General features: G+C 39.0%; 1 pseudogene; it reads right to left on the bottom strand.

Annotated features, from left to right (window-relative positions):
* Nucleotides 1-752: 752 nt before the first annotated feature.
* On the bottom strand, nucleotides 753-871 carry LOC145405120 (5S ribosomal RNA; annotated as a pseudogene).
* Between the last annotated feature and the right edge of the window lie 17,151 nt (nucleotides 872-18,022).

Genomic DNA, 18,022 nt, shown 5'->3' with positions numbered 1-18,022 from the left:
AACTTTAGAAATGAGCCATTTTGACTGAATTACTTACAATAATTCTAAAATCTATTTCAGATAAAATTCAACAAGGCTGCGAAGCAAAGAGTCTTTCATCTGTAGAGATACACCCAAGCTGGGTAAACTAAGCGTAGTAGTTATTCAGAAACTATCTTACAAGTCGTTACAACAGGTTTTCAGTGTAGGAACTAGTTACAAAATATTTTATTAGAGAGTCTCGTCATGGAAAAGCATGTATGTTCACGACCAAAATAATGTCCTATGCAACAAGGTCTTGACATAATTAACTGCAAACATTTTATGCAAAAACTTTACAAAATGAAATGGTTCCCATACCTGAAAGAGTGAGTTTGCAGAAATCTAAACACCAAAATTTACCCTTATCTTTCATTTCCATAATATCAACAACTGGGAGACAACCACTGGGTTTTATTTCAGTCGTGAACTGTATATTATCTTGGCAATTGTTAATATGATGCTTTTTGTTCCAAATTAAGATTCATAACTCATCACTGAATACATCCGCAATAGTACTTTATATATATATATATATATATATATATATATATATATATATATATATATATATATTTTCCTTTAGATTGATTTTTATTGGATAGTGCATTTTGATCATCATTGCCAGACGCCATGTATCCCAAACGGGGTGGCCAACGGCTTAGAGTTAATTGTTTTACAGGGAGGGGCACTAATCCTCCACCAACCCCACTTGACACGTGGGGAGAACGTTATGCCAACAGCATCTGGTGTTCCTAGGCTATCACCCATCCAAGTACTAACCAGACCCAACGCTGCTTAACTTCGCTGATCGAACGGGAAGCGGTGTACTCAACGTGGTATGGCCGTTATCTTTGTGTATTTAGTTTTACCACGTTTTTTAGTTTAATATCACATTACCGATGATGGCATATAAATGTCATGGCATCAAAAACCAAGATACTGTTTCTATCTAGGCTCGTTGTCTTCCTGCTCAAGCTAAGGTTCCCCACGAACACCACTACTGTCTGGTGGATAAAAAGTATTTAAACTCAGCTTGCCATGAGACACAGACCTTTGACATAAAGTATTATCTCCTTCGTTGACTCTCAACCTTTTCAACAAGTTTGGTTAAAATCGAATCAACTGTTTGATTTTTTTCTTGTTAACAACACAAACACTGGAGTACTAGGGCTTGGGAATAGGCCCTGAAGTCTTTGCCCGGAGTCAGACATAAAAAAAAAAAAGAAAAAAATAGAAAAGAATGGGTCGAACTTTGCCTTGCTCTGTGATCTTGGCCTTTGGCTGATTGCTCTTAAAATTTTTGTTTTCCCATATATCTCTTAACTGCAATCCTTACCCCAAGTTTGGTCAAAACTTCAAAAAATCCTCTAAATTTTAGCTGATAGGTCAAACTTTGACCTAATCCCGTGATTTGATATTTAACTTATTCTCAAAAACATTTGGTTTACTCATTGGCTGACTCTCAACTCTTCCATCAAATTTGGTTTTAGTCGGATAAAACCTGTTTGGGTAATTTTATTAACCCGCCCCGTCCCGTCGACGTATGGGTACGTTGCAACAATTTGCATTTGCCAGTCCCGGCGATGTACCAGTACGTCGTGCAATTGGAAGGTCCCTAATTTGCACAATTTTCAATTTTCGCGCGTGATTTTTCGTATGTATACACGGGACACCTTCCTCTATTCCTCTACAAGATGCCAAGCAGGGACAATGCCTTACACCGCATAACCTCCCCCCTCCCCCCCTCACGCCATTGTCTTGGCAAAGGACCTGTTACCAGTGACCTGGCTAGTAAAGATATTCAGGGCCAGAGTGATTCCCCAATCGATGACAATGTGGAGGACAATGTTTACATAGCATTAGAAGAAGAAACAGCCAGAAATAATGAGCAGGTAATGTGGGAAAAAAAGGTCAGGTATGGTGATTAGTTAGTGAGTGAAACAATGCTTATACTGCCTTTAATACTGCTTGAAAACCAATATACTCTCATACTACATATACATTCATACCAAGTAAATAAACAAATACCGTTTATGAGTGGATAAAATAGTTACCCTCCCATAGAACTCGTTTTCTTTGGTGCCAGCATGTTAGAAAACCCAGTCAGATAAGGAGGAACTCCTACCTGGATTGGGTATTTTAAACCCCAGGTGAGCGATTTCTCTATGAATTTTTGATGTTTCTCACCAAAAGCGAAGGTTTTAGCCAAAATTTTTTTTTTCGAAATTACCTCGGGACTGGGGGATGTCGGAGGTGCGGAAAACCTCGGGACGTGATGGGTTAACACACACACACACACACACACACACACACACACACACACACACACACTACTCGCCGGCTCAGTGGTAACGTTCTTGCTTAGCATCTGCTAAGACCGGGGTTCGCACCTTGCTCGGGATGTGAAAAGTTTCACTGACGAAGAGGGTGGTCACTGTCCTGTTTGAGCAAGAGGATGGGTGTGTGCGTGTGTGATGGTCAAGCCTTTGCCCTTAGGTCGGACTATATGAGCTCTCAGCTCTCTTCCGGAATTGTAAAATGCTGATGATCACAACCATCACGTGATCCTGACCGACCCAGTGAATTGCACACACACACACACACACACACACACACACACACACACACACATGGTCAAAACATAACACCCGCTCTTGCTTTGGGAACGAGAGTGTATAAAGACCTATGCTGTAGATTTAACAGATCAGTTTCAGTTTCAATTGGAGGCGCCAATAATTTTCATGTCTTTGGCTCTTGAGTCTGGTAATGGAGTATATTATTATTTTCATTTCTACGTTATATATTATTATGTTCGTTTTACTTCCAATTCCTCTAGTACGTAATTAATTCGACTTTTTTTTTTTTTTTAGTCTGCCTCCGTCCCTCCCAGTTCATCCCCCAACACAAAAGTATAGTATCCAGATCTTGACATGTCCACGAAATTATTTTTCCGAGAACTCCGGGCAGCTGGAATTCACAACAAGCACAAAGGTACACAAACATAGCCTTAACTCCATGTCAGATAACAACTACTCCTGTGGGGGCCTCTTCTGATCTGGTTATTATAGGCTGTCATCAGAAAATCTAATTTTTTACATTTCTTCTGTTCTGTTCCTTCACGCACTTTCCGAATTTACTGTGATTTGATCAGTATGCACTGTGTGTATGATCAGTATCCCCTCGATGTTGTAATAGTCAAGGGTATATGAACAGTCATCTCCATTGTGCCATGTGTTTTATTATGTTAAGGGGAGATAGGGAACTACAGAGAAGCTTGGATGAGTTTCTGTCAGGACCATGCCGGGTGAAGTATTAAAATTAGTCATTTGGGATATGGACACCACGTTATACAGTACTGAGGTCATTGCTGATAAACTCTGGAGTCAAGCATCTGGGATTACATAAATTATTGCTGAATAGATTAGTACATCGATAAGCGTTTTTGTCACAGCCAGTCTGGTACTGAATACATCGACTAGCTTTGTAGTTACAGTCAGTCTGGTGGTAAATAGTACATCAACAAATGTTACTGTCACAGCCATTCTGAATGAACTTCCACATTACTCGTCAGACAGAGACAGGTAACAGCGTTCCATCACAGCCTCCATCTATGGAATTTGTAATTAAGTTTCTGTCGGTAGACAGTTCAACTGATAAACAGAAGACAGATAAACTGCAAGATTAGTCGACATCTGTAAATTTATAACATCATTATATCGCAGCCTTTACTGATGGCCTTTGGAATAATACGCGTAGATTTAACAAAAGATAGAGATGTATAAAGATTTGTTATCCTGTGACCATGGATTTCTTGTCATACGGCTTAAAGTTAGAAAATACATCTCACCCAGTGTTATTCCAGGGTCCTGCAGCTACCTCCCCTGAGCCAATTGAATGTTAAGCCTTAAAGTTGAGAATTTTACCCGGGAGCCAGGATATATTGTTATGACTCTAGCTTATGAGCGGAGAGAGTGGAGAAAAAGTGTACCGGCTTGTGTAGTGGTGGAAGTACGAGTATGGGTAAAAGTGTACTGCCTTGTATGGAGGTCAATGGTGGCTGTGGTGATGGTAGCGGTTGTTCAAGAAGTGGACGTCTGCAGAGGGAGGTATGCTCGCTCGTGTAACGTTATTAGCGGGGGCAGTGATAGTGTTATTAGTAGTTGTGATAGAGCACGGGCTAAATGAACAGAGGAAATGATACTAGCCTGTTCTGTCATGAAGGGGTATATGTGGTAGTGGTGGCGGGGGTGGTAGTGGTGGTGATGGAGGTCGTGGTGGTAGTAGCGGCAAGAGCTGAAGGTTTCATATTGGTCGGGTTGACCCACTTTCGAAGGACACAGTTTCTTTGGAAAAAGTAGCACAGCAGGATAGTTAGTGCTAATGAAAAACTGGTGGATAACTAGCAATAGTGGAGAGTTAGTGGTTGTGCACAATAATGGAAGATAGTTTGTGTAACAATGGTGAATAGTTAGTGTAAGACTCGTGGATACCTAGTGAAAAAACTCGTGGATAGTTAGTGTTCCTGTGTAACACTAGTGGCTACTTCAAACACACACACACACACACACACACACACACACACACACACACACACACACACACACACACACACACACACACACACACACACACACACACACACACACACACACACACACACACACACACACACACACACACACACACACACACACACACACACACACACACACACACAAGGAGCCAGCCTACTGTATAGTTCATCATAACCCCACATCTAACCCCTCCAACCCTTATTGTGCATCCGGGCTCATGACACGGTACTTCGGACATTTCAGAAAGAGGTTCAAATCTTTTATTAAAAGTAAAACTTCAGAATACGTACAGTGATCGATTTAGCAATGTTGCTCTTTAATACGATTACATATTTTAAATGAATATCAATACCCTGTTTGATTGACCTGTGCGCTGAGATGAATGGGGCTAGTAGGGTGTGTTTGATTTGCGACTGCTGATTGGCCGTCGATGATTTAAATCTACACCTCTTCCTATTTATATATATTTATTTTTTTAATTGTCTGCAATATAAGCAGCCAGTTTAAATATGGAATAATTTCCGAAGTTAAGAGGTCAAAATTAGTCTGAAAAGTTTACTGTTATCAAAGAATATTAAAATGAATTATAAAGTTTTATAAAACGATGAGCGACGTTTGAAGTAAATTATCCACCCACGGTGTACACACATCTGCATGTTGCACTGCATCCACCCAAGATGTACACCTACATCTGCATGTTACACTATAATATCCACCCACGCCGTACACCTACGTCCGAAGTTGCACTACAGTATGTGCCTGAATTTATTTCAATGACATCATTGGCGACCAATCAGCAGCTGCGAATCAAACACACGCTACTTGCCCCACATATCTCACGTGCACAGATCAGTCAAATTGACTATAGTATGCTTTAACGGCTCATCTTCCGGGGGAGGTGAGCAAATCGATGAGGGATGAAGGGAGTTTCAAATACAAACACCATTTCCCTCTCCTATTTTTTTTTTTTTTTTTAAGCTGCAACTTACCCTTGCTTATGACTTCCACAATGTGTTTAGGTAGTTAGAATGAAACAAGTTTTGATTATGATTTCCTCTTCTTTTAACTCTCATTAGAATGGAAGAAGCTTATATCCATACCCCTTAATGCCGAGGAAGTATTTCTTGGTGCCGTCAACTGAGAACATCCCAAGAGTGAAGGAGTTAATGTTATTTCTGATTCGTCCACTTCAGTCTCTCTCATACAGAATGAATTTGTTTGGAGATGGCAAGAATATAAAGTATAAAGATATATCTGGACGCAAGCGGTTAGATTTTTCCATTTTTCAACAAAAAATCAGCATCGTTCTTGAGGGGTGGCAGCTGTTGCACAAACCATCCACCAATCAATACCTGAGTTTGTGTCCGCGCTGCTTTAAAAGTCGGGAAACTATGGGAAGCAGAGAAATTCCACAAATGACAGTGGAAGACAGCGTTTTCATCATTAGGCCTACCCGATTTCATCCAGTGAAATTACTGGTAGTATGACCGAAGACCGCACGTTCGCAAACGACCCACTCTTTTTACTGTACCAAACTTTACCTTTTAACCCTTTAACTTTTATGATATCTCTTTTAACTCATTCTAACCACTCCCGGGCAATTTTATTAACTGACAAAGGAGACATTAATCCATTAGCCAAGAGAAGCCTCGGCCAAGCCATTTCATATTGCATTGTGGTGATAGCCTAGTAGGAATAAAATAAGATAAAATAGTGTCACAGTACTGGAGAAGCACTGGGATACTTTGAGTTGGTATAACTGTACGGAAACTGAGAAGCCCCCTAATATCAGAGAGTGGGGAGAGGAAACACTGGGTAGACCAAAAACAAAGTAACGACTAAAGTGGAGAAGTAGATGATGGAGGTGGTGTGTTGTGGCAAGTTGAGGCGTTATTAAGATGGAAATGAATTACCTGAGTGTATTCATGTTGAGGCTGCCCCACGCGGGATGCAGGGTTAGGAAATGGATGGACAAAATAAAACAGCATTCACACCCAGATCACTGATACCTAAACATGGTAGACCTTTACTCGTCCCTGTTGTGGCAATGCATTTTTGTTTGAACGTTTCCGTTTTATCAAACTATCTCAGTAATTTTTGGATGCAGGAGCATTTCTGGAGCGGATTTGTCCGTTTGTCACTCCCTAGGGATTTTCGGAGGAGATGTGCTTCTTACCGTAGACTTTGGCGATGTTCAATACGGTCCTACATGTGTTTAGTACTTCTGTCCTTGTACTCTTTCGCCAGACACCCAGTCGCAGGTTTCATCTAAGAAAGTGACTCCCAAGTAGACCTTTACGAATCCTAACCTTTCCTGCTACATTCCATCACCTTATTCTTTAACCTTGTTCTCCCTCCCCTGAGACTGTGAAGTTTTTTTGAAGACTACCGAGATTCCCAGATTCGAATCCCAGGCCACCACTGGGACCCTTGGGGTGGGTGTCTTTTCCACAGCCTTTTGTACCTAGGGATCTGGATTTGTAAATCGATGGTAACGTGTCGTAGATTGGGAAGTGATTGTAGGGTACTTTCCCTGCTAATTACCCTCACTCTTGTGTGTCACACATTCATTGTAGGATCAGGTTTCACTATACTCTGTCACCAATCAGTTTCGTTGACATGAGAGACGTATAAGTATCCACGATGTTGGGACGACGATAAGATGAAATAAACACATAAAGGACTTGCACTACCGTTTGGTCTCAAGGAGTTGACATTTCATCCCCAGCAAAAACCGTTAATACCCACCCACCAGTTCATACTAGTTACAGGAGTCACTGCCACAATCACGTGGGGAGTTTTGGCATACTTGTGATTTGTCTGTTAATTCTGAAATATATTTAAAAAAAAAGTTTATTACCTTAAAAATTACATTCCTCCTGCTTTCAACGCGCCTTACCTCCCATGTGATTATCTTCTATCTTTAAACAACATACAAGTCAGTCTACCGTCATTCCGTAACCTTGGTGTTTCTTTTTCTTGTGACTAAGCTCAGTTGGACCACGTTAATTCCTTTTTTAATATCAGCTGCACAGTGACAGGTGTGTTAGAAAGATTCTGCTATTTTTTAACCCTATTGAGTTGCTGACTTTGTATCTGCCTGTATCAGTTCATATTAGGTCCAATGAAGAAACAAGCCTTGATGATGACCAGAATTAATTCTTACCCCTGCTGGCGAAGTAAGAATGGGGAGGGGGTGATGGATGTGAAAACGATAATGTTGTATTGGTTATGTTTACAGTATGTGTGTGTCAGAACCTGTGTGCGTCACAGTAGAATTGATAGATTGACAGTATACGCCAGTATATACAAATACATACTACCAGGACATACTTTATGAGTTTGCCACAGCGTAGACTCCAGCCCTATGATGTGGGACAGAAGCATCACCGATGAGTACCGCATCACCTAGCCACAAGGGGTTCGCCCTTGAAAAATACAGCTGTAATGTGTGCGTGCTGGAGGTGGGGGGAAGGGGGGGCTTAAAACACCGCACATCTAAGCAACATGAAGTCAAATGACTTTCATCTCATTAACTTCTTTCATCGACTCCATTAAGTCTCCTGCTCTTCGCCGTAATTGTGCAGATCACTAGAAGAGCAACTGGTCTGGTTACTATTCTTCTGAATTCTGTGCTTGCATCGTCCTCGTTCTCAGCACGGTGGAGACTCAACTCCCGCCAACCAATACACGTATACTTTATTCCCCTGATCCAACGCTCCTGTTCAGGGTAACCGGTATACTATTTTTTCATGTAGGAAGGACAGAATGAATAAAAATTTTCTGCTGATTTATTGAACATAGTTGAATCCGGACATTTCGAGGCTTCTGCTTACAAAAAATAATCAGATTTGCACAGAATGACAACTTATTTTTAAAAATGCAATGATAAATTTGGTAAAGTTGCAAGTAAGCTATGACAGAGTAGCGTGTTAACTTTTTTTTTTTTTTTGAGTACCCAGGATTTTGTCACAGTCACGTTTCAAGCACGAGCAGTGATCAGCCATCATGTGCATGTCCCATCTGCCTTGACATCGTTTTTCCATCGTTTGTATATCAAGCTGGAATCTCTCTCTCCCTCTCTTTGTTCTTCGCCTCCAGCGCCAAGAATTTCAGGGAATTAGTTTATATGACAATGCAGAAAGTGTAGTTTCACACTCATATTGCACCCTAGTTCCAGAAAACTAGACACCAAGTCTGTAACAAGGTGCTTGTAGTTTTTAGCCGGACTTGAGGAAGCCTAGCATAACTGCTACTAACTCATTCCAGACATTCCATGCGTCCGTTTTCATTGCGTTAGGGATCTGCTTGTCATTGATCAGTAATTTTATTTGTGAGCCATCAAAAAAACCAGCTTTCAGTTTCTCATATGTCATGGCAGGGAGTTTAGAACACAGGTAATGAAGATAGTTTGCTTCTTCATTTAAAGGTAGGACTAATTGTTTTATTAAGCCTTGTACACACCGAGATACAAAGTCTAGAGACAGTCGAGCGACTATGTATCTCGACTGTTGCGAGGCAGTCCAGATACAGACGGGCGACAGTCCAAAAACACTTTGGAGACAAGGCAACTTTGTCTCTGGAGTGTCTAGAGACAGTTGCGAGACGGTCGCTAGACATTTCTGCTACATTCTCGCTGGACTGTTGCTAGACAATCGAGACAGTCCAGCGACTCTGTCTCCAATAACCTATTATCATATTTAACTCAAGAAGTGATATTCCAGTCACAGGCAAAATGTACATGTGAAGATATACATTTATGGACGAATATATATATATATATATATATATATATATATATATATATATATATATATATATATATATATATATATATATATATATATATTGCCAGACGCCTCAATCCCGTTTGGGGTGGCCACAAACAAATCGCCTCCATGTCGTCCTGTCCCCCGCCATTTCACTGCCCTGCTCCCACCTCACACCCCCCTCTCTCATATACCTCTCCACCCCATCCTTCCACCTCATCCTCGGCCTCCTGCTCCCTCTTCCCCCTTCCACCTCACTCACATACACTCTCTTCGTCAGTCTTTCACCCTCCATCCTCTCCACATGACCAAACCACCTCAGTGTGTTCCTAATAACACTTCCTATCACATCCACATCCACACCACAACGCTCCTTTATATCCTCATTCGTCAGCCTGTCTCTCCATGTGACTCGACAGGCTCCTCTTAAATAACTCATTTCCACTGCTCTCACTCTTGACTTGTGTCCTTCCAACAATGGCCAAGCGTCACTTCCATACGTTAGAGTTGGTATCACAATACTGTCATGTAGTAACTTTTTCACTTCCATGCTCACTCCCCTGTTTCTTATCACTGATTTCAAAGAACCAGCAACCTTTCTTCCCTGCTGTACCCTTTCAAGCACTTCACCCTCCAAACCTCCATCCTTACTCATCACACTACCCAAGTACTTAAACATACTCACATTTTCCAATTCCTCACCATCCAACCTCGCATTACATTCACTGACTTCACCTCTCTCAAAGACCATCACTTTACTCTTCCCTGCATTCACCTTTGGATTCCGTTTCTTTCACACTCTCCCAAACTCATCCACCAAGCCTTGCAGCTCCCCTTCGTCTTCACTCAACAATACAGTATCATCTGCAAACAACAATACTGGGAGTTTCCAAACACTATCCTTCTCACCAGGGCCACTCCATCATCCACTACCCTACCTTGTACCTCTTATTACCCCATCCATGAACAGATTGAACAACCATGGAGACATAACACATCCCTGTTTCAACCCAACCTCCAGAGAGAAAAATTCACCTAGTTCACCATCCACAGGCACTGCAGCCTTAGCACCATCATACATACTCTTCACAGCATTCAACAATTTTCCATCTACTCCTTATATTCTTAATACTTTCCACAATCCTTGTCTATCCATCCTCTCATGTGGTTTCTCCAAATCCATGAAAGCCACATACAACTTCTTTCCCTTCTCTAGAAACTTTTCCACTAAAGATCTAAGAATGAATATCTGATCTATACAACCTCTTCCCTTCCTAAAACCTCCCTGTTCTTCTCCAACTAATTCCTCTGTTCTTTCTCTAACTCTGTCAATAAGTATCCTACCATACACTTTTCCTATTATATTAAGAAGACAAATGCCCCTATGATTACCACACACTTCTTTTTCCTCTTTTCCTTTGTACAAGGGAATAATTATACCTGACTGCCAATCCTCCGGGACTCTACCTTCCTCCCAGGCCAATCTGCACATCTTCCACATCCATTCCACTACCATCTCTCCCCATGCTTCAGCATTTCACCAAACACTCCATCAATAGATATATATATATATATATATATATATATATATATATATATATATATATATATATATATATATATGTATGCACACTAATGCCTTTTATTAGAATATCGACAGCATGTACACAAACAGGAGACATGTACTAAAATTATATATTAAAAACTAAAATCAAAGTTTAATTAAAATGTATTTCTCTATTTTCATAGATCCTCAGTTAAAAATAGTGGCCCAGGAAGAGGTGTGCTTCCTGCGAGTGATTGATAGTCACTGATATTTGGTATGAATTGTCCACTGTTGTTAGTTTCATTTCGAGTTGTGTGAAGCTTCAGTTGCCCCATTTTCGTAATTCAGAAAAAGGTTTGTTTTTTGAAGCTGTAATTGGGTCAGTGTCTCATAGATCTCTGTTCAGTAATGGTTTAAATTTGCTTATGAAATATTTTTCCTTTGATTTTCTTAATATTGGATCATCCTTTTTTACTTTATAGAAGGGCATAATATTGAAGTTTGGAGAACATTTTTTTGCACATTTAGCTATGTGGGTATTAACATATAAACCTTTACCGTGATTAATATGATCCCTATGTAGGTTAGTACGAAGCCTGAGATTTGAGGTCTCGCCTATATAAATCTCTTTGCATCCACCGCAGCGAATTACGTAAATGCAGTTTTGTGTCGAGCATCCCATGTTTTCGTTAATTTGGAATGTGTAGTTGACACTGGGAAAAGTGAATTGACTGCCTTCAATTATTTCCATGCAGAGTTTACATTTTTTGTCTTCACATTTCTTCACTTTGAAACTAGATAAATTATTAAACCTAGCCCTTGTTAAAATTCTTTTTAGATTATTGGGTTGCCGCTTTGCTTTAATTAAGGAGACATCTTTATATATTTCTTGTGTTTCAGGTGCTTTTTGAAGAACATTAATTGTACATGAGACTTCTTTAAAGTGATCATCATAATTTGGGTTATAGGTTGTTATATATGGTATTGTGTGTGTATCACTGGTTGTTTCTTTATTACTGCAGCTCCGAAGGTTGCCTATGGGTATTTGTTTTGCTCTTTCTATGCCATTTTTATTATACTTTTGGGATATCCACGTTGTCGAAGAAAATCTTTCAGTTCACTTAATCTTATTTCTTTTAACTCAGGTTCTGAAACTATTGTGCATATCCTCCGTGCTAAATTAAATGGTATGTTATTTTTTATGTGTCTGGAGTGATTAGAACTATATGTTAGATAATGTTTTGTATCAGTTTCCTTGTAATGAATGTCAGTAATTATTTTCTTATCTTGCTTAATGAGTTTTATGTCTAGGAAAGTGACTGTGTCTCCACTTGTGTCACATGTAAATGTTAGTTTGGGGTCCAGGTTATTCATGATGTTTATGAGTGTTGAGAAATGTCCATCTCTCTCGTCCCAAATCATAAAGATATCGTCTAGGTATCGCATATAGTTCTTTTTCATTTTATCCGCTATTGTTTTACCAAAAATGTGCTGACACCTGAGAATATAAGGTGTTTTCTAAGTAACCCAATACAAGATTGGCATAATTTGGCGCAAATTTTGTCCCCATTGCTGTTCCTGACACTTGTAAGTAATTTTGCCCATTAAATTCGAATGAGTTGTTTTCCAAAATTAAACTGCATCCTTCTTTTATTAGATCTGCAGGTATACGATTTGTATTATCATAGTGTTCATCAATCCAATAAGTGATAGCTTCATATCCAAGTTCATGGCGAATATTGCTATATAGGTTTACCACATCAAGAGTTACGAAAATTTCATTATCATCTAATTTAGTAGGAATCTTGTTTAAAAAGTCTAGATTGTTTTTGATATATGAAGGTATGTATTTCAGAAAAGGTTGCAGTAATATATCTAAGAAGTGACTGAGACGGTGGGTAGGGCAAGCTGGTCCCGCAATAATTGGTCTCATTTTAAGGTCTACAGGGTTTGTTTCGGAAATCACTTCTGTACTACAAACATTAATTTGATCAATTATCATTTTGGACTTATGAACTTTTGGTAAACCGTAAAATAGGCTTGTCTTATATTCAAAGTTTGTTAAGTAATTAACTTCATCTTTAGTTAGTCTATCCTTATAATTTTTAATTACCCTTTTTATTTCATTCATAGTTTTTTGGTCTATATTTTTTGGTATCTTTTCATATGTATCCTGATCCTTTAAAATATCCATCACCTTTTGTTCATAGAATGATGTATCCATTAGTACAACAGCTGACCCTTTATCAGCTTCTTTAATAACATCAGTGCAGTTCTTAAAGACTTTTATAGCTTTTTGTTCACCAGGTGTTAAATTATACTTAGGTTTACTGTTTTGTTTGGTGATAGTAGATCGACTCAGTCTTAGGAAATCAATTGCGGCATCGAGGGTGGAATTTCTACCAGTATTTGGTTCCCATGTAGATTTAGATTTTACCAATGATTCATCATTTAACACACTGTTGTGGAAAAATTCCTTTAATCTTAATTTTCGACATAATTCATCAATATCACTTATTGGATTGATGAACACTATGATAATACAAATCGTATACCTGCAGATCTAATAAAAGAAGGATGCAGTTTAATTTTGGAAAACAACTCATTCGAATTTAATGGGCAAAATTACTTACAAGTGTCAGGAACAGCAATGGGGACAAAATTTGCGCCAAATTATGCCAATCTTGTATTGGGTTACTTAGAAAACACCTTATATTCTCAGGTGTCAGCACATTTTGGTAAAACAATAGCGGATAAAATGAAAAAGAACTATATGCGATACCTAGACGATATCTTTATGATTTGGGACGAGAGAGATGGACATTTCTCAACACTCATAAACATCATGAATAACCTGGACCCCAAACTAACATTTACATGTGACACAAGTGGAGACACAGTCACTTTCCTAGACATAAAACTCATTAAGCAAGATAAGAAAATAATTACTGACATTCATTACAAGGAAACTGATACAAAACATTATCTAACATATAGTTCTAATCACTCCAGACACATAAAAAATAACATACCATTTAATTTAGCACGGAGGATATGCACAATAGTTTCAGAACCTGAGTTAAAAGAAATAAGATTAAGTGAACTGAAAGATTTTCTTCGACAACGTGGATATCCCAAAAGTATAATAAAAAATGGCATAGAAAGAGCAAAACAAATACCCATAGGCAACCTTCGGAGCTGCAGTAATAAAGAAACAACCAGTGATACACACACAATACCATATATAACAACCTATAACCCAAATTATGATGATCACTTTAAAGAAGTCTCATGTACAATTAATGTTCTTCAAAAAGCACCTGAAACACAAGAAATATATAAAGATGTCTCCTTAATTAAAGCAAAGCGGCAACCCAATAATCTAAAAAGAATTTTAACAAGGGCTAGGTTTAATAATATATCTAGTTTCAAAGTGAAGAAATGTGAAGAAAAAAATGTAAACTCTGCATGGAAATAATTGAAGGCAGTCAATTCACTTTTCCCAGTGTCAACTACACATTCCAAATTAACGAAAACATGGGATGCTCGACACAAAACTGCATTTACGTAATTCGCTGCGGTGGATGCAAAGAGATTTATATAGGCGAGACCTCAAATCTCAGGCTTCGTACTAACCTACATAGGGATCATATTAATCACGGTAAAGGTTTATATGTTAATACCCACATAGCTAAATGTGCAAAAAAATGTTCTCCAAACTTCAATATTATGCCCTTCTATAAAGTAAAAAGGATGATCCAATATTAAGAAAATCAAAGGAAAAATATTTCATAAGCAAATTTAAACCATTACTGAACAGAGATCTATGAGACACTGACCCAATTACAGCTTCAAAAAACAAACCTTTTTCTGAATTACGAAAATGGGGCAACTGAAGCTTCACACAACTCGAAATGAAACTAACAACAGTGGACAATTCATACCAAATATCAGTGGCTATCAATCACTCGCAGGAAGCACACCTCTTCCTGGGCCACTTTTTTTAACTGAGGATCTATGAAAATAGAGAAATGCATTTTAATTAAACTTTGATTTTAGTTTTTAATATATAATTTTAGTACATGTCTCCTGTTTGTGTACATGCTGTCGATATTCTAATAAAAGGCATTAGTGTGCATACATATTTATATATATATATATTTCCCCACAAGAAGATTTTCATACTATATATATATATATATATATATATATATATATATATATATATATATATATATATATATCTTGTCTCTGGACTGTCGTGTGACTGTCCGGCGACAGATTTGTATTTTCCTGAGACAGTCGCACAACAGTCTAGTGACACTGTCGTGAGACTTTTGCTGGATAAAGTATCTCGGTGTGTATGTGACCCAGAGACAGTGTCTAGCGACTGTTGTGAGACAAATTTAGATTTTTCTGAGACAGATGCGAGACAGTCCACATACAGTGTTGCGCGACTTTGTATCTTGGTGTGTACGAGGCTTTAGACCAAGTTAAGTATTTTTTAATGAATCAATCAAAGACTCATTAACAATGTTTATCTCGCTAATTTTGTACTAATTTATTTCTGGCCACTCTTTTAATCCAGTGTTTTCTCCTCGTACGAATGTCCCATAAACATAAAAAAAAAAGAAAAAAAAAAATGAGATCTGCTATAGTCACTTTGCTGTCTCAGGAGCATCGACAATACCTCGAGATCCTCCCAAACGACCCAGTTATTTTCGTTGTATTTTATTTTATCCATTATCTTTCTTATATTCTCGTAGGATTCTTCCAAATGAACTGAGTGTCCAATTGGAACTGAAGCCAAGTCGTTTGCGTCATGTAGAAAGACACACTTTAAGCTTCTCTTTGCGTTATCAATGAAGAATTTCCACTGATCAGGATGGTAATAGGTACATCCCATTGTTTTCATAAGACCTCTCATGGTCTCACAAATAAGGATTCTTTTTCCATCTTGACATTTTCAATAGACCCTTTTTTCTGCTTCTGAATATAGAGAATGTTGTTCATGGAGATAGCAAGTTTTTCTCATTCAGCTGGAACCCAGCAGCTCAGCAGACTCCTTTGGCAAGTCAAGATCTCACACCAAATAATTCAACTCAGCCTGACTAAGCAATCTCTGAGCCTTGTCATCAAACAATGAATCATGGTAATCACTGTCCTCATCATTAGTTACTTCACCTCGGTCGGCTTCATCTTCAGAACAAATGAAGGCAGCGAAGACTGGAATAGGCACTTCTTCAGAGTGAGAGATTGATCTTCTTGCAGATGGAAGGTCAGGATATTTACTGAGAGATATTGTCTTGGTACTGAACCCAAAAACGTTGACAAGGCAGAAATAACAGTCATCGAAATGTTTTTGTGGTTCCTTCCAAACCATGGGAATCCCAAAGCTCAGGTTCTTCCTCTTTCCTTTGGTCCACTGTCTAAGATTCTCCACACAAGATCTGCATGCAGAATGAGGTGCCGAGTTTTATTCTGATCACGCAGCTTCATCCAAATATATGCATGATATGCCAATTGAACAAAGTTTGATATCGTTGTCCGCTGTTTTGGTGTAGCAAACGTAGAATGAATCAGGGTCAACTTTGCATTTTCAGCGTTTATCTGCCCTGATGAACCTGAAAAGAAACAAAAAATTAAAGTAAATTATAAACATTCAATGTAAGCAATTGAGAAATCGATGTATATATTAGTAAAAACAACACACACACACACACACACACACACACACACACACACACACACACACACACACACACACACACACACACACACACACACACACACACACACACACACACACACACACACACACACACACACACACAGACACACACACACACACACACAGACACACACACACACACAGACACACACACACACACACACAGACACACACACACACACACACACACACACACACAGACACACACACACACACACACAGACACACACAGACACACACACAGACACACACACAGACACACACAGACACACACACAGACACACACACAGACACACACAGACACACACACAGACACACACAGACACACACACAGACACACACAGACACACACAGACACACACACACACACAGACACACAAAATGTTGTGAGACATAAATACAATACAGTAAGTGGCAATTCGAATCATGTAGCAAATCCACGTTTTTCGTATAAATCATTATAACGTATTATGTATGCGTTTTGTGAATAAACGTGACGTGTTGTGTAAAAATGAAACATATTCTCTGAATCAGTATCCTCTTAGTACCCTCCATAAATTAAACCTTATTGGCTAGTCAGCAAAAACATTGCAGGGCTGTGTAATTAACCCTGGAAAATACTATCCACTGCAGGACTGGCCTATCCCGGCTGAAGTGGGGACGATACAGCCTATGTGTATCTACCAAGTGGCTTAGGCTGTCTGGTAGAGATTGTATGTGGGGTGAGAGGGGCTTGCAAGTGTGATTGTAATGTTGGAGGGGCTTTAGATGTGTGTAGTCTGTGAACCAAGTGTAATCGGCCCGTGCAAACCAACTGGGTGCAAGCATACTTTATTGTATGCGTCACTGGCTCAACTACAGCACCCCTTATGTCTGCGAAAGCAGTACGTGGCTGGGTGAACACTTCCAAATTTATTACCCTGGCGAGACGTGAACCCCCGTTCTCCCATGTACGAAAACGCACACTCTACCGCTGTATCACAGTGTGTGTGTGTGTGTGTGTGTGTGTGTGTGTGTGTGTGTGTGTGTGTGTGTGTGTGTGTGTGTTAGATTTAAACATTATTGATTTCTGAAGAAAACAATGTGTATGTGACTGCCCGTTATGAGCTTTGTAGATGCCCGTTTTCATTGTATGCAAGCATATGGAAATACTGTACACTGCCTCTCATATTACCATACCCGCATGAGTACTGCTTGTCATCCTTTTTTTTTTTTCTCCTGAAAATGGGAATTTCATAAAATAATATGTGTACTTGTTACAGCATTTTTTTTTTCTTTTTTTGTTTGTTTGTAATCTACCTGTCAGTGGGCTGATGATAGGGGTACTGAAACTAGTAACACTACATATTATGTCAAAGTACTAGGGAAGCATAGCCATGTC

Source organism: Coenobita brevimanus, chromosome 65, assembly GCF_032717465.1.
Source record: "Coenobita brevimanus isolate Jiangsu-jjx chromosome 65, ASM3271746v2, whole genome shotgun sequence".
NCBI classification, from domain to species: domain Eukaryota; kingdom Metazoa; phylum Arthropoda; class Malacostraca; order Decapoda; family Coenobitidae; genus Coenobita; species Coenobita brevimanus.
This window is presented reverse-complemented; position numbering and strand designations above follow the sequence as displayed.